General features: G+C 38.1%; 1 long non-coding RNA gene across 1 annotated transcript in view; it reads left to right on the forward strand.

Moving 5' to 3' along the window:
- The window catches only part of LOC122794742, a 34,322-nt gene extending 18,630 nt beyond the window's left edge, over nucleotides 1-15,692 (forward strand). The window contains exon 2 of the long non-coding RNA XR_006363683.1: nucleotides 15,517-15,692. This is a non-coding gene — a long non-coding RNA (uncharacterized LOC122794742). The remainder of the gene's footprint in view (nucleotides 1-15,516) is intronic.
- Nucleotides 15,693-23,213: the final 7,521 nt, after the last annotated feature.

Raw genomic sequence — 23,213 nt, forward strand, 5'->3', positions numbered from 1 at the left:
CAGGTGAAGGAAACTTTGACCAGGTGCGAACAGGACGGCAAGACTCTTTCTGCTGTAGGAGTCAGTTTTTCCACCCCTTCTAGACCTTATCCCAAAGGACAGAAAGGTGGGAAAATGTGGTTCCGTAAATCCCAAGGAGTCACGCCGGATTCACGTGGTCAGTTTACCCCTAGAGGCAGAGGGGGTAACAACAACAGACGCCGCTCTAGAGGCAGAGGGGGTCCAAAAAACCAGGGAAACAGAGAGCCTCTCTCTGACAAGCCTTTTCAGCATCCCTGAGATGTTGCCCGACTGTCCCTCCTTGGAGGCAGTCAGGGGAAGATTATCACTGTACCCAGAAGCCTGGCATTCCCTCACTCAAGACAGATGGGTACAGTCGATCATATCCAAGGGTTACATAATTCCTTTCGAGGAAAGTCCCTTCCCCTCAAATTCCCTTCCAGATGTACCACCCGGTCTAAGGGAAATTGCAGAGTTAGAAGTCTCAAAACTACTGCAAAAAAGAGCCATTCAGCCAGTTACAATAGACCATTCAGAGCCCGGAATCTACTCAAGGTTCTTTTTGGTCCCCAAAAAGACGGGAGACTGGAGACCAATATTGGATCTCAGCAGACTCAACAAGTCTGTCAGGAAGACAAGATTCCGAATGGTCACTCTTCAGTCAATTCTGCCCTTCTTACAGAAGGACAACTGGATGTGCTCAATAGATCTTCAGGATGCGTACTATCACATCAAAATTCACAGACGCTCCAGGAGATTTCTCCGCTTCGGCTGGGGTCCAGTCATTTCCAGTTCAGAGCCCTGCCCTTTGGTCTCACTACAGCCCCCAGAGTGTTCACCAAATGCATGGCAGTGGTCACGGCTCACCTGAGACGTCAAGGATTCCAGGTGTTTCCGTATCTCGACGACTGGCTCCTGTCAGCCACCACCAGGCATCAGCTTATACAAGCCAGGGATTACACAATAAACCTTTGTTCTCATTTGGGCATCTCGATCAACTTCGAAAAGTCATCCTTATCGCCCTGCCAGTCTATTACCTTCATAGGCGCAAACTTAAACACTGTTCGGATGTCAGCTACCCTTACAGATCAAAGAGTTTCAGACATTCAGAGTCATGTCAGGATCATTCTGGCCAACAAGAAAGTACAGGCCAGAATGGTTCTAAAGGTATTAGGTCTCATGGCTGCGGCCATTACTCTTCTTCCCTGGCTCGATTCTACATGCCTTCTTCAGTGGATGCTGTTCACACAATGGTCATACCAACAACTTCCAATGCGTCACCAGATTCTGGTGACACAGACATGCAAAGAGCATCTTGCTTGGTGGATCACATCTCCTCAGGTTCACCAAGGCAGGTACTTTGTACCCCATCCCCGATAGCCACTGTCACCACGGATGCCTCCCTGATCGGGTGGGGCTCATTATCAGGGCAGGATGGTTCATGGGACGTGGCAGCCGTTCGAGTACCATCTGCACATAAATGTCCTGGAGATGAGAGCAGTGCTTTTAACGCGTTGCAAGCCCTCAACGACTTTCTTCCCGTAGGGACAATTGCAGTCCACACAGACAACATGTCTGTAGTTTGGTATATCAACAAACAGGGCGGAACCAAGTCCTACCCCTTGTGTCGAGAAGCGCTCAGACTATGGCAATGGGCGATCTCCTCTCATCGGTTTCTGGTAGCAACGCATATCCCTGGGAAAACCAACATTGTAGCAGACAGATTGAGCAGAGCTATTCTCATGCCTCACGAGTGGTCTCTCAAGCAATCTATAGCGGAAGAGATATTTCTGGAATGGGGTCGTCCATGTTGCGATCATTTTGCTACTCCCCAAAACAGCAAATGCCCAGACTTCTTCTGTCTCTTCCCTCTACCAGGCCATCCCCCCAGAGACGCTCTGACCCAGGATTGGCCCCAGGGACTTCTTTATGCCTTCCCTCCATTTCCTCTAATCCCTCAAGTTATCCAGAAAGCTACCGTTTTGAGAGCCAAATTGATTCTCATTGCCCCTTACTGGCCTCGACAAGTTTGGTTCCGGTTCCTCCATCATCACCTTTTGGTGCAGCCGTGGCATCTGGACCCAGTGCCAGATCTTCTGATTCACCAATCCGGTCAGCTGCACCGGTCTATCCCTTCTCTCAACCTCACAGCATGGTTGCTCCACTTCCTTCCTTAGCCAGGCTTCCTTTGATCTCTAACCCAGTTAGAGACATCATAGTAACCGTTAAAATCCTCTACCAGGAGGATTTATACAAGCAAATGGAAACGTTTCTCTTATTGGGCTAAGGCCAAGAATATTGATCCTTTCACTGCCCCTGTTCAGGCAGTCCTGGACTTCTTAGCAGAGATTTTTCATGCAGGCTCCTCTTCTTCCACAGTCAGAGTTCAATTGGCTGCTATCTCCAACTTTCATGTCGGGGTCGCAGATCATAATATTATGTCCCATAGGCTCTGCAGGGCCTTCTTGAAAGGAATTTTCCTACTCAAGCCTCCAATCAGGAATCCTCCTCCTCAGTGGGATCTAAATTTAGTGCTGACATCCTTGATTCTTCCCCCCTTCGAGCCAGCTGTTTCTTGTTCCCTGAAATTTCTTTCTTGGAAAACTTTATTCCTAGTGGCTATTACATCGGCCAGGAGAGTGTCTGAACTTCATGCTCTATCGGTTCGACCTCCCTATTTGGTTTTTCACAAAGACAGAGTATCTTTGAGAACTAATCCGACCTTTTTGCCTAAGGTCGCTTCAAAGACCAATTTGAATCAATCCATTGATCTCCCTGTATTTTTCCCAAACTATTCAGACAGAGCTGAACAAAAGCTACATTATCTTGATGTCCACCGTTAACTTAGATATTATTTGGACAGAACAAAAAAATTTAGAAAATCTGATCAACTTTTTGTTTCCTATGCGAATAATAAAAAAGGCCTTCCTGTTTCTAAAGTGACCTTGTCCAGATGGCTTTCTTCGGTCATCTCTGAAATTTATCTGCTCAGGGGAAAACAGCTGTGCTCAAAACCTAAAGCACATTCAACTAGGAGCTTAGCTACTTCTACAGCCTTTCAAGCTAGACTTCCTTTAGACACTATTTGTGCAGCGGCCACTTGGGCCACTCCTCACACTTTTGTTTCCCATTACAAATTGGACTTGGCCTCCAGGGACAGAGCCAGTTTTGGCTCTACAGTCCTCAAGAGTCTGTTCCATTGAGCCACCCAGGATAGAGGTGCTAGGGGCCGGTCCCATCAAGCAGAATGAAGGCGAGATTGACAACTTAACATTAAGAAGTTATGTACCTACCATAACGCGTTCCATGTTAGTTGTCTTCTCGCCTTCTTTCTTGCGACCCTCCCTCCTTCCCCTGGCCTGGACAGACCTTGTTATAAGAAACTGTTATGCTGAAGACCATTCAGACCTGGTCCTTCTTCCATCTGTAAGTTTTCTTTCTTCCTTTGGGAAGTATTTTATGCTTGGTGCTATTGCCCTTTGTCATCAAACGAGATCTGGGTACTTACCGCCTTGCATCATGGGATATGGGGCTGCCTCGAGCTGGTAAAAGTGACTCTCGAGCTTAGCAAGTGCCGAGTCGGAGCCGAGGGATCGGCTCCGAACCCATCAAGCAAGAAAGAAGGCGAGAGAAGACAACTAACATGGAACGTTATGGTAGGTACATAACTTCTTATTTTTTGCTATTCTAACCTTGTCTTTTCAGGGCTCAGCCTACCTCTCTGTGCTGGCAGGAAAGCTCTGTATGGCTTTGTGCCCAAACTTGTCTTTTAGTCAGCTCATCTCAAGCTGCTTGACAGTTTGGGAGCATGAAAGGTGTCCTGAAGCTTTGAAAGCTGACCAGCTGTTGCATCTTTGGCAGGATATAACCCATATAGCAGATAAAAGTAACATTGCAAATGCTATGTTTTTGAAACTAATGTGTGATAATTTGTTTAAAACAAGAACTATTTCCAGTTTATATATTTTTTTTCAGATTTTTAGAACAAGACATCATATGGTTCTTTTTATGCTGGAAGTGAAGTGAGGTTGTTGAGTAAGTATATAATGTCTAAAAGAAGAGGAAAACTGAATTATTTCTTACTACAGAGAGTGGTTATCTGTCATTGCACATTGAGGACTCTCAGCTCTCAAAGTAAATTGAAGATGTTAATTTGTTTTTATTGACAGTTCTGAGTATTGTCATCAAAAGAATAATTCCTGTTCTTATAGTTCCGTATGTCACGGAATGCATTATATTTTAACCTTTTAATTACAGAGGGTGCTTTAACTCTCAGTCAGACTATAACTCACATTTGTATTATGCTTTCCTGTTTCATATTTTAATAAAAATATTTTAAAAAATCTTCTGGAAAAAGAAATGTCCTTACCTGTCTAGGTCTCATGTAATTCCAGGAATGAATTTACATGTTACAGTATATATATATTTTTTTATTTTATCGCATGCTTGAATGTTCACGGCTTATTAACAAATTCTGAACATCTCCCTGCACTGTTCATTTTCTTAATAAAAAGTTACATAAAAGAAGGAAAGAACAGAAAAGGGGAAAATACCACTGACTAATATGTTGGATGTATGCTTGCTCCACTTGGTGTGCATTTTGCAGTCTGGAGATTCAGATATTTGCTTGTATTGTAAAACTTTTGTTAACAGTTTGTTAGATTAGAAGTCCTGTCTGAACTTAGGACGCATTTAAACAAAGAAAGAGATGAAGCTTAGGACTGCAGAACTGAAAAGTATAAGAGAAAAATAAACAGGTGGAAAAGCAATTCTAAGAACTGCAAGGTAAAATTGTGAAAAAGGTGAGGATTCTGTTACAGCAGAGGTAGAAAGGGTAATACAGGAATAGCTGATAAAAAGTATGGAATAATTACATCTTTAACTATCTGGATTGCTAGAAAACTTTAGTGGCTAGACTCGGACAGCAGAAAAGCACAAATGATCATACTAAATATGAAGACTTAAGAGGAAAGCAGTACCAGAAATAGGTCTGACATGATTACTGAGCATTTCAGGGAATATTATGAAAGACTATGTCAATCACAGGCTAAGTGGGGGAGAATGAGCCTGAAGTAATGTTTTTTTTTTTAATTTAGTGCTGTTGAGGCTTACAGGGAAGGATGGAGATCGGTCAATTCTTCCATTGTAATTGACTGCATTAAACAAAGTGTTTAAATGACAAGGTCAGGTGAAAACCCCAAGAAGTCTGCTGATTGAGTTGTGAAGTTTGGATTCTGAGGAAGTGAGAGTTAAGTTAGGTTCATAGATTAGTATTAAGCTAACTGCCCTTGCGAGCCATTTTAAGCTTAGCCAATTATCCCTTGTGAGACTCAAACCCTGCACCTTGTGTTTGTAAGGTAAACACCTTAACCATTAGGCCACCCACCCACTATAGTAGTAATAATATTTAGTTTGGTATTGGAAACTATGGAAATGCTAAAGACATAGAGGGCAACTGTGGTAGCAGTGATTCCTAAGGGAAGGTATTACCAAAATTTGATTTAATCATTTAAATAAAAATCTGTTTTGAATCTTTTTTTCTTGGCAATATTGGAGAAAAGGGTAGTTAAATTAATACCAAATTTGATGGGTGGTAATTAGTGTGAGTTTGTTGTGGATAGACAGATGTTTGCTAATATTTTAAAAATCCCTTTGTTGCTGAAAGGAGAAAACCTTTGACAGGGTTGAGTGTCACTATTTAATGCAAGCAAGTGTTGGCTTTTGGATTTTTGAAGGAATTTGTAGAGGTATTGAGGGTGGTTTCTGATATCAGTTTGCATTATACTTGGAACCTTTGGTGACATTACTGCTGTTGGACATGAAAAGGGTATACATTTCTGGGTGAGGAATTTAAAATTTCATGATTTGCAGATCATGATTTGATTGATCACCTTGTGCAAAATTGCATCCAGACTGTCTTGTAAGGTGATAAAATCCTGCACAGGAAAAGGAACAACATAGCTGAACATTTTCACCATAGTACTGATAACTTTAAATAATGCTTTCGCACTGTGACAGCAGTAAATGGACCATGAATAACAGTTGTGCCAAGACAGAGTACTGAGGCATTCTGTGAGTCACCTGCTGGTACTGGGAAAAGTAATGCCAGAAACCTTACTTTGAAATTGACCTGAATGTTAAAAGGCAGATCACTTGAACACTGTGGACATTAAACCACAGTGAATTCGGAGGAAGTTAGACATGATTCCCTGTTCTACAATGTTAAATGCTATATAGGGATCAGGAAAGACTAAGATGGAACATAACTGTCGGCATTTTGCCAGAATGAACGCACTAATCATTCTGGTGAGGTTGTTAGTTCTGTGCTTTAAACTGAAACTAGACTGATAAGGGTTACGTATGTTGTGGAATATAAAATATTAGTGTGTACATATACAGACCACTTTCTCACTGACCTCACTGATACATCGACAGAGTTCAGGCAATAATCTATCTTGACCAGATTTAAAGATGGTTTCTTGAAAATTGGGGTAATCTAGGCCCTTTTCAAGATGGAAGGAAAATCCTCTCAAAGCGAATATGACAATCAGGAAAGTAGTAAAATGAAGAGAGTGTTCAGTTCAGGTACCCAGCCATGAGGGCCCTGGGTTCAGATCATAGTATGTCACTTACACATTTGAAACCATTTCCATTGTCTCATCATAGCTGGCATAAAAAAACTCCACACAGCAGAAGCTGGGACCGTCTGCATAGAGTACACAGCAATGCACCATAAATACATCTTGGGTAAGGAAGACTTGCCTGATATTGACAAATTTATCTATAAAGAAGAATGTGGTTTCCTCAAAACAATGAGAAAAAAAACTATGGGGTAAGCCAGGCTGGGTTAGACAGCCACTCACCAACTGAAGGCAAGCCTCTGGACAATTAGATACAGCAGAGCTCATTTTGGATAAGAACATTGTCTTCTTATAGGATATCTGTGTTTGACATGCTGCATAATGCATATCCAGACTCTTTGCCCTCTGACATGTCTTACTACACCTGTGCTATAACTGCCACCTCAGAAATCACATCCTGCAAAACCAAAAATCTTATAGTGATTTGCAGGAAACCACATAACTAGAACCCACATTCACAGAATGTAAGCTTTTTTTCTGGCGTTTATGCCTCCCCACTGATTGCTGAACATCAAACCATCTCTCATTCTGCTGGTCAATTTGTTCCCTATTACTAGGGTGAGAATCTGGCTGATCTGTTTCTCATTCACTGAGGTGAGAACTTACCAGTAGGAGCTTTCCTTTAAGCAGCTGTCAGGAGTTGTTCACTTTTTCTTTTTTGTGTTCCAGTCCCCACTCTGCAAGTCAGTAATGCCCAAGGTTTGCTATGCAGTGGGCATCAGTGAGGGTGTGTAACCCTTCAGGACAGCCCTGCCCTCCTAGAAGTCAGCACTCATATGGAGACTCTGGTCTTCACTGGCAATTCAACCATGGCAGCATGCACCCTGAGCAAGTGGTCCCATAACCTACCCCCAGCACACCCCAAGTGTTGCTCTCCTATTTTGGACACAATAGAAGAGTCTTCATGGGTTCTGCTCAAGCAGCTTTATTGTATACAAACGCATTACTATAGAGGTTTACAGACTTTAACTAAAGTAACTTATATACAACTAACAACTGCGATCATACATGCAGCCCCGGCTGCTGTTCCAAAATGCCACTAGGAATTGCACATGTTTGTAATTTATACATGCCCATACAGTCTTTGGCATGCCTCTTAAAGACATAGCACCCAGGATATACACCCTGATCTACACCAAGGAGAGGCAAGCTGGCATAGCTGCATTATTCCTTCCATCATCCAGCAGCTCTAAGACACTATTTTTTAATGCCTTTGTTAAATCACATTTTAAACAATGTCAATGGTACAAATAAATTAACTGAAAAGAAAGCAAACCACAGTAGTATTTGTAATTGTTATTTTCATGCAGTATACATATTTTATTTTTAATAATAATAATTCACTCCATTATTGCAAAAATTGTTCAATTCCTGCCTTCTCTTAAACCTCAGTCCACCTCCTCCTGATCATTATTCTGCATGCATTGTTCCAACAATTTCAAATCATTTTTATGTCCTTTGGTCTTTCCCTTTTTCAAAAATCTTACCTACATTTCTTTTATCTCCTTTATAGTAGTCAGCACTTCAGCTGCAGTTGGTTTAGATTTTGATTTCAGTTTACTAATACACACATTTCTATGTAGTTCCATATGAACAGTGTCAGTGTGGTAGGACTGACAACTGATCTATTTCATTCTCATTGTTTGGTATGCCAAAACTACATAAAAACATGGAAGACCCACCAGTGAGGCCCCTAGTGGATGCCAGAAATAGCATTATATATGCAGGAACTAAAATAGTGGATAGCATGTTGAAGAAATATGTTAAACAAGAAGAACAAATCTGTAAAGATTTGTGGACCTTTTTAAGTAACAATAACAAATTGGAATTTAAGAGGGAATACAATTTCCTAACAGTAGATGTTAGGGACTTGTATTCTTTGATTCCCCCACCTTGAAGGAATAGAATGGGTTAGCCAAATGCTGAGGAAAAGTGGTGCCCCAAAAGAAAAAAATTACTCTAATTGAAGAACTATTGGATATAACATTCTACAATAGATTCTTCCTCCAAAAAATAGGGATAGCAATGGGCTCCCCTTGTGGACCAAGCTTAGCAAATCTTGTAATGGCCCACTGGGAGTATAAATTCATTGAAAAGGTGGAGGAGATTAAAGAAAAGATCCACTATTTTACAAGACTTTTGGATGATATTTTCATGAGTATTAAAGGGGATAGAGAAACAGCTAATTTCTCTATCCCCTTTAATAATCATGAAAATATCATCCGAAAATCTTGTAAAATAGTGGATCTTTTCTTTAATCTCCTCCACCTTTTCAGGGATAGAGAAACAGCTAATTAGGATGGTCACAGTGGTGCAGCGGTTAGCGTTGTCGCCTCACAGCAAGAGGCTCTCTGGTTCGATCTTTGGCTGGGGTGTCTTCTATGCGGTGTCTGCATGTCCTCCCTGTGGTCGTGTGGGTTTCCTCCGGGTGCTCTGGTTTACTCCCACATCCCAAAAGACATGCAAGTGAATTGGACATGCTAAAATTGGCCCTAGGTGTGAGTGCGTGCATGCGTTTGTGCCTTTTGTGGAAGGTTGGGTGCCGGGCTGGCAACTCGACACCATAAAAACTCCACTGTCAGTTGTGAGAGGACAAGGTGATCCGCTGTGGTGACCCCTAACCAGGAAAAGCCGAGAGAGAGAGAGAAACAGCTAATTACTTATTGACATATTTCAATAGTACTACTGAATATTTACAGTTTACATCAGATTATCAGACTGAAAGGATAACATTTTTAGATGTAGAACTAAAGAAAGATGAGGGAAAGGAACAATATATAGCAAACATACATAGGAAAGAAACATACTCGAATGCATACCTACACTTCTCTAGTTGCCACCCACTACATCAGAAAGATCAGTAGTGAAGGGGCAGCCCGGATGGTAACTAGGGATGTGGATTTTGATTTTGAATGCATGAAAATGATTGAAATATTTATGAGAAGAGGTTACCCTAAAGCCCTAATAGAGAATTTAGTTGTAGAGGTACAGAATAAGAGGAGAAATGGAGTATATAAACCAATTTTATTTGAAAATACTGATATGAATAATACTGTATATAATAACACTGTTATAGAACAGGTAAAGGATACTTTTGTGCTACACAATTTAGTAATAACCTACACTCTGGAATTAGGAAATAAGGAACATCATTGTGAAAAATTGAGGAATGGTGGTTTTATTAGACAAAGGGTACAACTTTTTCCATAGGTCACCTATAAAAGAGGTCCTAATTTGAAAGAACTCCTGGAAAGAAAAAAAGAAAAAATTCCCAGTAGACAAGGGATATATGGATGTGGAATGTGTAACTATTGTAGATATATGATAACAGGTAGGAAATTTTCAGTGAAAAACAAAGAATATACAACCAGACACAGATTAAACTGCAGCCAATATCAATAGTATACATTGCCCAGTGTTAGCAATGTCCAGCCTTTTATATAGGAAAGATGCACAGAAAAGTGAGAGAATGGACTTATGAACACTTCTACAGCATAAATAAAGGCAAACAGAAAAATGCTCTGGCCAGACATATTATAGAATACCTTACTCAAATTTAACTTTAGAGGTATAGACCAAACTAAGAGTAGTAATAGAGGGGGCCCAGAAACATTGAATTTAGAAAGGTTGGGACTCCTATGGCAGCTAAGAACAAGTGCTTGCAATTTTCCAGGGTTGAATGAGGTAGCCTCAATATTGTGTATATTAAAACTAAAAAGTTTTTTGAGATAGGATATTTTAAGTACAATGAATGAATTTTATGAACCTAGTTTAACCCATTTGCTATTATTAGTTTGTATTTTTATCAAATAATTAACTGTAGATAACCTATATATATTTATATTTTTAGAATTTGGTATTTTAGCAAAATGCTTATAGGGTAATTAAATAATCAATGGTAAATTGATGGTTGTTAAAGATGAGGAAGGGTGGGTATAAGAAGGCAAGAATGTAATGGTTTAGTATCTGAAGAAGTCTCTCTACCCAGAGAGATGAAAAGCACTTTATAAAATTTGTTTTTTCTTTTTTACACTTGATTTACAGTTTCCGTGCTGTTTTCTGAAGTCTACAGCAAGTTATGTACTCATTCTCATTAAGGACTGTGTTAGGCTTCATAGTTTCATGGCCCATGCTTATCTCAGATAGTAAGTATGTCTGTGTGATACTGTTTCAGCAACTCTGCTATGCCAGAATTGAATTGTAACTTTCTGGTTTTTACTAAAAAGGTGTTGCAGTCATGCCTTTTAGCCTTTGTTCACCAAAATGTGGACATCTACCTGTCATGACGTAGAATAAATGGAAAAAATGTGGAACATCTGCTAACAGCTTCACATAGAAAGCTCACAACATTATTAAACTGTGTTATTTTATACTTATACATGGTTATTTTGATTAATATGATTACTGTATATATTAGTTAAGAATTTTTAACTAATATATATGGTAATATATGATTACTGTATATATTAGTTAAAATTTCTTAACAATGAAATTGTGACAGACCCTTCCAAAGTGGAACCGTTGTCATAATGAGGTACAGCTGAGAAGTATGATTGCAGTTTAGCACTTCATAGCAGAAGTTATAGGTGGCAGCCAAGAAGAACAGGAACTCTTGACATCAAGTACTAAAGATGCATAATAAGAAGCCTCTTGGGGAAGAATTGTCATGTCACTGCCACCTATTGTTGAGATGTAATAAAGTGTGTAGAGGAAAAGTAGGAATAATGCACACAGTTTGTGAAAGAAACATCTTATAAGGTAACTGCTTCAAAAATAACAAAGACGTAGGATGCTGGAGATGTAAACTGAATGTTAAAACTGACTGGCAGCATATGTTTTACAACTGTATAAAACTTAAAACATATTGGAATAATATGAATTCTCTCTTACAGTCTGTTTTAATGATATATTTATGCTGACCAACTCTCTCATTTTATTTACTACACATATTCCTACTTGTGTCATGAAAATAAAATACCCTCTTTTATGGAGTAGCTTAACATTAGTAAGAAAAGTCATCACCAAGAATTGGAAGAATCAGACAAGTCCTACTTTGAAGGAATTTGGACACTTGGCAACTGAAGTTTGTCATTTTGAACTTATCACGATCAAGACGTTGTCCTGTTCGATTCTCAGCTAGAGCGTCTTCTGTGTGGAGACATGCGTGAATGGGCGTACCTTCGTTGAAGGTTGTGCGTCAGGGCCGGCAACTCGGCACGTAAAAATCTACTGCCAATCATTAGTGGACCAGAGTTCCGCTGTGGCGACCCCTAACCGGGAAAAGCCGAAAGACACAACAACGATCAAGACAAAAACATCTAGAATTAACTCTTCGTATAATATAAAGGTTGAAATTCTAAGAACTGCTGGCTAAACAGACTTTAACAATTGACTAACAATTACTCATCACATTTCTTTTTCTGTTTAAAAAGCTTTGTTTTATAGTAAACACCATTGTAAATAGTTATCGTAGTTGTTTATTATTGTTCTTTTAGATATGTATATTTGTTTTATAGTAATTCTGTTATCATATATAGTTTCATAGTTTCATAGTATAGTACTAGGCTATCTGCCCTGGGGCATTTTTAAGCCTAGCCATAGTGATGTGGCTTTTGCCACCCCTTGAAATGGTACAAAAATGTACAGAATAAATCTAGAATACTGTGCCTCTGTCTAGTAGTGACACAATGAATATAAATGTTTTGTTGTTACAATTTTCAATAAAAACATTTGAGAAAATATCTATTACTGGTATAACAGTCTAATTTCAAATACCAGTAGAAGGATATACAGTAACTCTGTTCATGTGCTCTCCTGCTCATTTTCATCACTGTTTCTGCTTCAGACTGTATCCATCCAAGTAGGATACATGCAGCTTTCTACAAGCAGCAGGAAGCTTGTATCCTTAATGCTGCTAAATTCCAATATTACCAAGACTAAGTGTTCTACCGTACTGCTAACCAATGAAGCCAAAAGGCAGTACTGCACAAATATCCAGCTGCAATATCTACGCATCCCCCAGAAATTCTGGAAGTTCATAAAGTCAATCAATGCCAATAAAATCCACCCCCACAAAAAAAAAAAAAATTCAAACTCGTCACAAGAAATGATCTGAGATATTCACTACAATATTTCCTCAGTTTCCACAACCCCATTCTGTTCCCCTCCTCTTCAAGGCTGCCATCCTTCTGCACCTCTGCATAATATCATTGATTACCTTTGTTTCTGTTTCAAAACTATTTCTTACAAACAATTCAGAAATCATCTCAAAGCTACCAACTGTAGGTTCAGCCCTTACTTTGACTATATATATCCCAGCTTTTAAAATCCAGTGCTGGTTCCTTTTCTAAACATTTAGCACATATATTCAATCTTACACTAACAACTGGATCAATGACCTGTAATTTGAAGCATGCCTTCATAATTTCCCTTCCTAAACTACCTCACCCTAGATCTGCAACAGACCACAGATCAACAGCTAACCTCGCAAAACTCATACATGAGTAACTGCTAAAATATATTGGAAGTGTGACCTGTTGTCCAACAAAAACATGGTTTTCATCATAAATATTGTGCACAAATTTCTATTTGCTCCCTAACCTCTCAACTTTTTGATAAGCAATGTCTTTTGGCTTCTCCCATTAGGGGTCACCACAGAGGATCACTGGTCCGCATATTGATTGGAAGTGGAGTTATTACGGTGTTGAGCTGTCAGCCAGCACCCGACCTTCACAGGAGGCACATGCACACACACACGCACCTCCCTGCATGTATTTAAAACTCACTCGACTGCAGGGAGGACATGCAAACTCCTAACAGAAGGCGGTCCAGCTGAGAATTGAATCGGAGAACCTCTTGCTGTGAGGCAACAGTGCTGACTGCTGCACCACCTTTAACAATATGGAAAAAGGCTTGATAACAGATCATCCTTTTGGGACTAACAAGATCCTTTGAAATAAATAATCATGTTCAATTATTGCTTAGAGTTCATGATTATGTTTTTTTTCCCCCACAGAAGTAGTCAAATGGTTTAGAATTTATTTATCAAACAAATCCTTAGTTATTGCCAACTATAACAACTTCTCTGATGCTGGTTTTATCAACTGAGGTGTCACGCAGAGATCTGTGTTAATCCTTTTGTCTTTTCACTATATATTAATAGTCTTCCTTGGGGTTCTCCCCATCTTGTCATTACCTTGTGTGCTGATAACATTATAATCAAAGCAGTGTACAGTCAGCACAACAACTCAGTACTATACTACAACATAATTTTGTAGTAAATTAGAACTTATTTTATTATAGTGAATTAGCTATCAACGCAAACAAATCTTTAGTTATGATATTCTGTACAGTAAAGTAACTAGCTAATATTCCTTACCCATATATCACAAACTCTTTTGGCACCATGCAACTATTATCTACTGAAAAGAAATATCTGGAAGTCCTCCTGGATAATATGTTATACTTTCACAAACACATTAAAAAGATCACTTCCACTCCAACAACTTGAAGTGGCATATCTCAAGTCTACTTATCACCGAAGCCTAGCAAGCAATTAGAATTAGTGGTAATCATTATACCTGAATATGATTTATCAGTCACTACTTTATTGTTGGCACAAGATACTGCCATACTTAAAATCACTGGGAATAAGAGTTTTAGATTTAGTCATCTATTCAACATGAATGATCATCACTGTGTTTCTATTAAAGAGGCTAAATGGCTTCCCATCACTGTCAGAGCTGTATATCTGCCCAGTATACTTATCTGCAAACTACTACATAATAGGTGCTGCCCTTCATGATCAAATAAACTGTCTTTACAAGCACACAGCTGATGTCTTCATTCAACCTTTTTGCTCAAACTTGATAGACCCCAGTTTTCACTAACCATTTGTGAAAGATCTTTCTGCAAACATGCCCTAGCCTCCTTGAACTCACTTCCTAAAGAAGTATTCTGCCTGACCCCAAGTTTGAAGCATGCCCTCATAATTCCCCTTCCTAAACTACCTCACCCCAGATTTTGTCCTTTAATAAAAAGCTGAGGGGACACAACACAAGCTGTCAATGTACTTGTTTCTGAGATAAAAGATAAAACCTACCCTCTTTTCTCAACTGACCTTGGATGATTTCACAGAATTGTAAATATTTTATTTTTGGTATGGACTAGTATTTGAACTGCTTTAGCCTATGTAAACAGTGTACTCATTTATTTTCATTATTTGTCTTTGTTCATCTTTAATATAGACTCGTAATAGTTAATATGTCTTTTCATTGCCAAACCTTTTTCTGTTTGTTTTTGTGACTGCTAGTATTTCTGTAAAACAGTGTACTCTTGTATGTTTGCCACTGGGCCTGGGTAGTGGTTGAATAGGATCTTATACCAGGCCAGCCACCCAATGAACAAACAGTAAATAAACAGAATAAATAATGGTGTACACTAACTGGTTATTTGGAGGTATGACTTTTGCAAGAGTTGCCTTGAAGTGTACAGAGAGGAAATTGTAGTGGCAATAATATTCTTGCTGTTTGTTTGCTTGCAGCCTTTAGCATGGAAAATGTTACAAGTCTTCACAGAGCTGTGAAGATGTTACGGTTTCTGACAGAAGGCACTGTCGGATAGCTTTTATGATCCGCCACTTATAGCTGAATTCATTATAAGTGCTAATGGTTTAATGTAGTGAAGTGCATTAGTGGCAGTTATTTTTACTGGTGAACCTTGCTAGCATACTGTTTAATCCTGTGGCTTATCAGATTCTGAACTGTGAAGATATTAAAGAAACATTTGCTGCTGCATAATATATTTGCATCCTCGTTTTCTGTTTTGCAAATGCCTTGTCAGATATTATAGTAATACATCATTATTTTGCATTTAGGTTTGAATGATGAATAAATTACGGGACAAATATGAAATGCAACAAAAAGATGAAGTGGAGAATGAGTATATAATGCATTCTGACAATCCAAGAAAAGCAGATTGAAAGTTGGCATTGTATAAATTGGAAAGACACCAGAGAAGAATGCTACCTGAATAATAAATGCCTAAAATTGCTGTGCTTGTGTAACTATTTATTTTGTTACTTACCTTTATTATCTTTGGGTATGTAGAACTAAATAAAAGAACAATCTTTAATAATCCTGTTTGATATTCTAACTTGAGACAGCACTGATGTATCTGTGTGCTGCAGACGACCAAAGTACATTCATAAAGAAGGCACAGATAAAAAAGACTGAAGAAAGAACAGAAAAAAAATTGAATTAAAAAGGATTTAAACAGGCAAGGAACTATGTGATGAATACTTGACAATACAACTGTTAGGAATCTTTAGAATAGTACTTTAAAATGTGTCCTTGAATGGTCTGTGCAGGCAGTATAACTCAAGAACTGTATCAGTTTAAGTTCTACACAAAAGCAATGTAGTTGCCATTTCTAGGAATAGAATGCGGCAGATGTGCCAAATGCTAATTTTTGACAGGGATTGCCAGTAATGCAGACTTTAAAAACAATATTATACTACATTTAGGTCTGAGTGTTAACTTTGGAAAACTTTGTAATGAGAAAATCTCTCTTTCGGCTTTTCCCGGTTAGAGGTCGCCACAGCGGATCACCTTGTCTGCTCATGATTGGCAGTGGAGTTTTTATGGTGTGGAGTTGCCAGCCCGGCACCCAACCTTCCACAGAAGGCACACACACACACACACACACACTCATGTCTAGGGCCAATTTTAGCATTTCCAATCCACTTGCAGCATGTCTTTGGGGATGTGGGAGAGAACCGGAGCACCTGAATGAAACCCACACGACCACAGGGAGGACATGCAGACTCTGCACAGAAGACACCCCAGCCGAAGATTGAACCAGAGAGCCTCTTGCTGTGAGGCAATAACGCTAACCACTGCACCACCGCGGCCATGAGAAAATAAAGGTATAATAGTGAAAACTGACTAGGCAGTTTTGTGTTATTACTAATAAGTTTTAAGAAGTTTATTGTGAACAAAATTAAAAGGAAAACTGACACATAATATGGAAGTAGAATTGACATCCAATCCTTAGCACAAGTAGGGAAATCTTAATGATGTTATATAGGAAAGGTGAGTGGTGTGGAACATATAATTTTGAATTAGCCTTCTATATAATGTGTTAAACTAGACTAAAATGAGAGACTTGTGGAAGGACTAAAATACACTGTATACAGAAGTCAGCAAAATGACACAGCACTAATGTCTAAATTATTTGGTCTGGAGTAAATTAACAAACAAGACATATTGGACAGTGTTATTCCTCTTTTCACTTTGTATTATAAATGCTGCTATACCTGGATGCATATGTATAAGCTTTCTTCCTCAGTTTCACTTTGTCATACTATTCTAAATTTAAAATGTCTCATATGCACCAGTAATGGATTAATGGTTAAGGTCATTTCCATACAGATACAAGGTACAGCGTTTGAGTCTGACTGCTGGTTATTGGCTAGACTTGTAATATTCTGCAGAATGATAGCATAGTATAAAAAATAGGATTGGAGGTTGGTATAATGGTTAAGGTGTTTACCTCACTAACACAAAGTACAGAGTGAAATTGGCTAGGCTTAAAATGGCCAACGCAGCAGCTAGCCTAATACTTAACTATAAACAGTGACAAGTTAAATTTATTATTTCATTTCTGTGGTTGTGCTTTTATATTACAAGCAGCCTCATTTTCATGTTGCTATAGATGCATATATTACTTTTAGACAGTTCTTTCTTTTTCTGTTTTCCAGGTTTTGGCCAAAACAGATTCATAGTTCACTCTGTTTACATGGTTACCAAAAAAAAAAAGAAAAGAAATTATTGAACAATAAATAAATAAATAAAAAAATAACCTATCCTCATTGGACTCCCGAGGAGAAAAGCTCTGTAATATTATGACTTGTATGTTCATAATGTAATGATAAACAGAATATGTAGATGAGTCCAGTTGTAACCAACTTGTTATGTATTAGAGAAGAAATTCTTCTTGAAAGTGGAGTGAAGAGAAGCTCAAGAGGTAACATCTAGCTTGAGAACATATAACTAGCTAATTATGACTGCAGATACCTGATCATAATTATTTGTAGTACATGGAGCTTTAGTAGTCCCACTGTATTGCCAGTTACATAAAGAAGAAAAAAAAATATGTAGGAACGCAAAGAGTTTTACAGCTTTGAAAGCTGTAGCACACTTAGCACCGCCACACAGGTGGTGTCCAGGAGTGAAATGCACCTGTCATCAACTAACATCTTTAAAAATTGTTGCATTACTCTGCCACACTTTTTTGTGTGGCAGCATAATGTATATTACAGCTTTTAAAGTTGTTGATGGTTCTGACACTTTTCTGTCAGAGTAAGACTACAGCATAACAGCTTTGAAAGGAACATAGCAAACACTATGGACTTTTCTGGCATGAAATAAAAGTATAAAACATGTTTATTTTTTCCAGTTTCAGAGAGTACTCACTGCACTATATGTTCTACATCATGATTATCTGTGACAATGCATGTGTAACAAAAACAGCTTGCATCACATACAAAGGAGGTGAGCGCTGCATAAAATATTAACAGTGACAGACAGAACACAAAACATATGTAGAGTAGATATGTAAAACATTAATACTAATTGTTTAATAAATTAAATGAGTGTTACTAAAGTGTGTGATACAATGCATTTGACTTGAATTTGCTAACTTAGTTACTCAACTAACTGCACAGGTACAAGAGCACATCTTGTTGAGGTAGCCTTTTAGGTCATGTCTGGGGTTAAATGCATTTGGTGCCTACCTTAGCAGGAAAAAAAAAGGCTGCTCCATGATTTGCCAGTGAACACAGAGTAATAAGTAAAACCAAAATGAATTCTGATTTTTATGAATATATATTAGATATGAGAAGAATAATCTTAAATTACATGATGGCTGGTACCCTTTGGTAATGAACATTTAGACAAGTATAAATTCCAGCTGATAGCTGAACTTAAACAATCCCATTAATTGGAATGAAGAATATAGCTGATGGGTTCTGGGAGTGAAGACAAGAAGCATATTTTATTTATTGTTTATAAATGGTAACTTAAGATTTTTGAGAATATGTTCAGAATGTAACAAGAAGTAATTAGAAAATGTAATTGAGGCTAGATGTGCTTTTTGCTGTGAGGAATCTGTTAGCTCTGTACAAACATTTAAACTTTGGACATTTTTCAATGACTGAATTGAGTTGACATATTTATCCGATATTAACTGATAATCTAGTTTTATGACTGACATTTTTATCAGTGACCATTTCAGCAACTGACATGTTAAGGGGTATCTGCCTTAGACTGCATTTCAATGGCTGTTAAAGACTAATATGGATTTTATTTCACTCATAGTGAGATGTAGGCTTATGGAGTACACCAAAATGATTTGCAGCTCCATTTGGATAGTGGAAGAAGTGTCATCTGTATGTACAATGGCCGAGACATCTGCATATTAGCTCATGTTAATGTCATTGTAAAGAACTACAATGTTTTTTGAATCCCCTTTATTAAAATATCACTTACGTCATAGGCACACATTCATTAATAGAAAAGAAAAAACATATTAATATTTTTTTAATTTACATGCAAAATGAATTACAAGTTTTCTTTGTTATTAACTGTCTTTCAGTCTGACATTACACAGATAATTCAATTTCTGCCTTCTCTTAAAACCTCAGCCCTCCTGAACATTATTCTGTATGTATTCCCACAAATTCCATTTATTTCAATGTAATTTGCTCTACCCTTTTCTAAAGACTCATCTTCTAGTTCTTTTAGCTCTTTTGCAATATTCATTACTTCAAATAAAGGTGGTTTAGATTTTGATTTCTATTTTTAGTAAATGCTTTTTTGGCAGCCAACAGAATTAAACTTAATAAGGCCTTAACATGTCTGAGCAATTTAGATCCTGTGTGCCAGCTCAAAAGAATCATTTCCTTAATTACCACCATTTACTCCCCCAATATTTCTGGCAGAGTACTCTGAAGGGATTTTTTTTAATTTGTCAACTCATTGCATTCCCCAAAAAACATGTTCCTAGTTACCTCTTTCTTCCCAATCATATCCTCAACATTTGCTGTCCACTTAAGGAATTTGTTTTTGAAGCCTGCTCAGGGGTAAAAAATGTGCAAACACTTTAAAGCAAAAATCCTAAGCCCTCTGGACTTTGTTGCATACTTGAACCATACATATACCCCCCATTGTTTTCTTGTAAATTGCTTTCCCAGAATCTCGTACCAATCTTTTCTAACCTGTTCTGAATGATTCTTTATTACACAATATTTTATATGTCTTACAGATTATCCCCTTTTTAATGGCAGTGTCTCTTCTAGATTTGACTAAAAACTCTACCAGAGTAGGTCTTTCCTTAGGACTACCCTATTCCTTTCTACTTTTCTATACTCTAATATCAATCACTGATAGGGACGGCAGTCTTGAACCTGCAGTTTGATCTTCTTGGCCTCATCCTACTCTATTACATTTTCCTCTCTAGTTATTTGCTTCCAGTACATTGGATCATTTGCTATTTTTTCCAGTAAATTACAGCCTCCTCTTCCAGTCATCCCAATAGGCAAACCCTCCTTTCTCTATTCCTGTGTTACCTTATTTCTTAGAATACTTTTTGCAACTTTATGAATATAATATTCTGTATGGCATTTATTATTCTCCTTAAGGATATGAACCCAAAATTCCACTCTTTATTTCTTGAGCCCCCCCCCCCATTTATCCAGCATCCATTTCCACTTTGAATCCTAACCTTATGCTTGTGTTATGTATATGAGCCATAACCATTTAGCCCTAAAATATCCCTTCAAATCAGGTAATCCTAAACCACCTTATTCTTTTGGGAGGATCAACTTGCCCCACTTAACTCTTCCTTTTTTTCTTTCCCAGATACATTTGTTTAACTCTTTATTAATTATTGTCCACAGATTCTCTGGTTGATAAAAATATGCCTGACCTGTATATAAAACTAAAGGGACTAAAATATTTTCACTGCCTTATATTTTATTATCCATAGCCATAAACAAGAGCTTCCAGTTATTTAGCCTTTATATTATCTTTGGTTTAATCTCTTCCCACATATCCCTAGCTGCCATAACAGAAGCCTTTTTAATCCAAACACTTAAATACTTCATATTATCACGTCTCCCTAAATTTGGGCACTGCTGAACCAAGTCATGAGTGAGTGCATATTTTATGGCTATAACCTTTGTTTCATTTTCATTAATTTTATATCTTGAAAAGACTTGAAACTGTCTTAGAATATTCCACAACACAAATTCATCAAGTATAAAATAATATCATCTACAAATCAAGCCAGCTTTTCTTGATTACCATACCTATGTCATTAAATCTCTGAGTCCCTTATTTTCTTTGCCAGTGGCTCTAAATATAAAACAATAACAAATGGGAAATAGGGCACCCCTGCCTAGTTCCTCTGTACAAATACAGCTTATTGGAGAGGAACCCTCCATTTTAATTCTTGCCTCTGATTTTTCACATATCTTCCTAAATAGCCTTACTATTGTATCAGGGAATGCAAATGCTTTCATTTCCCTACTCATATAATCCCAGTTTACTGTGTTGAATGCTTTGTCTGCATCAAGACTCACCAACAACAGCACTGTTGCCTTACATTTTGCCTCCCTCTGGATTACCATTGTTCTGTTAATGTTGTCAGTTGTTTGCCTCCCTTCCACAAAACCGCATTGATCCATATCTATCAATTTTGGAAGCACTTTTGCCATTTAGTTAGCTAGTATAGAAAAAAAAACTTTGTAATCATGGCTTAAAATTGCATTGGGTCTATATGAGGCTGGATCTGGTGGGTTTTTACCCTCTTTGGGTAATATAACCATATAGCCACCACAGCGTTCTTACAAGATGTTTGCACTTCCCCTCCTTTTAAAATACGAACATACAGAATCTTACAGATCTTCTTCACTTTCTTTCCTTCTAACCTCCATCAGTGAACTACAGTGTTCAGAAAGATAGAGAATATAAGTGGAAAAAGGACAGAACCCTGAGGAACTCTGACGGGATGGAAGTGAGATGTTCTATTTGCCAAAGTGAGTTCTATCTTTAAGATAATGGGAGGACCATCTGCAAGCAATGAGGGACCATGAGAGGTGAGATGATTATTAGTAGCTCACGGCTAATCATACCAAAGGTTTTGTAGAAATCCAGAAACAAGGATCCAACAGCTTTTAATCTGTACTGTCATTCATTAAGCACAACACACACACCTACAACACACAGCGCATACTACTTCCCCTAGAGCAGCTTACAATGAGGTTGATAAAAAACACTGCCAAAGCTTCCCAAACTAAAAACTAAGACTACTCAGCTACTAGTTTGTATGGCAGTACACACCTTCAAGTTGAAAGTTCCTAGCCAGTGAACTTGCTCAAAATCTTCACAAGACTACAGACTTTATGTTCTTAATGCCCACTGAGACTGATCCACCCATGGTAATGTTTTAGTAACAGATGGCCCTATTGCCAGGCATTCAGATTCCAACCTTACCAGGCAGCATACTTATAGTGTTTGTCAGTTATCTGTCTTTACAGAGACAGATTCTGTGATGTAATAAAAGGTATTCGATATCCTTACATCTTGGCAAATATTATTATGACCTGATTGTGATCCATGTTGCACTGAATAACCCAAATCTGCAGGAGCATGGGGAGGGAGAACTGTTTCCATTATTTAAAAAGATAAAAAAATAATTCAGCACTTAGCACACTCAGGAGATGGTCAGATTGACAGCAGACCAAGTAGTCAATATTTCTGGAAGAAATGATCAGACCACTTGATATGGGTGACTTCCTCAAGAAAATTAAGGACATCGCAATAACACCTGAACCCTTGCTAGTCACCATAGATGTGGAGGCCCTATATAAATAATGTACATCCACATAAGTAGTGTATCAGGGCCGTGATTGAATCCATACAACTACAAGTTCAGAACACCAGTTCTCCAATGAAACAACAGAAAGGCTCCTGAAAGCACTACTGGAAAACAACTTATTTTACTTTAACAAGAAACATTACCGCCAATTAAAAGGTATCTCCATGGATGCCGCAATGGCACCGAGGCTTGCCAACACAGCCCTGGGAAAATGGGAAAGGGACTATATATACAACTCACCTCATTTTAAACAGATGGGGTGTTACTTACGTTATACTGATGACATCTTTATTATTTAGAAAGGATCAGAAACAGAACTGGCAGCTTTCTTCAGACATATTGACAGCTCAACAAATTTCTTGAAATTCACAAACAGTTATGACAAGAACAAAGCAGTATTGCTAGATCTCACTATCACCAAAAATAACAACGTGCTTTCAAACAACTTATACAGGAGACCAAAAAGGGTAAACCTTTTACTGCATAAACAGAGTATGAATCCACTTATCACCAAATGGATTGTGATCAAGTTCAAGGGCATTAGAATGGCGAGAGTTTCCGAAGAAACCTCTGATTTTGCTAAAAACATCCTAGACCTGGAAAGGGACTTCTTAGCTCACAGATACAGTGCCC

Source organism: Protopterus annectens, chromosome 2.part1 (assembly GCF_019279795.1).
Source record: "Protopterus annectens isolate FY-2018-M chromosome 2.part1, PAN1.0, whole genome shotgun sequence".
NCBI classification, from domain to species: Eukaryota; Metazoa; Chordata; order Ceratodontiformes; family Protopteridae; genus Protopterus; species Protopterus annectens.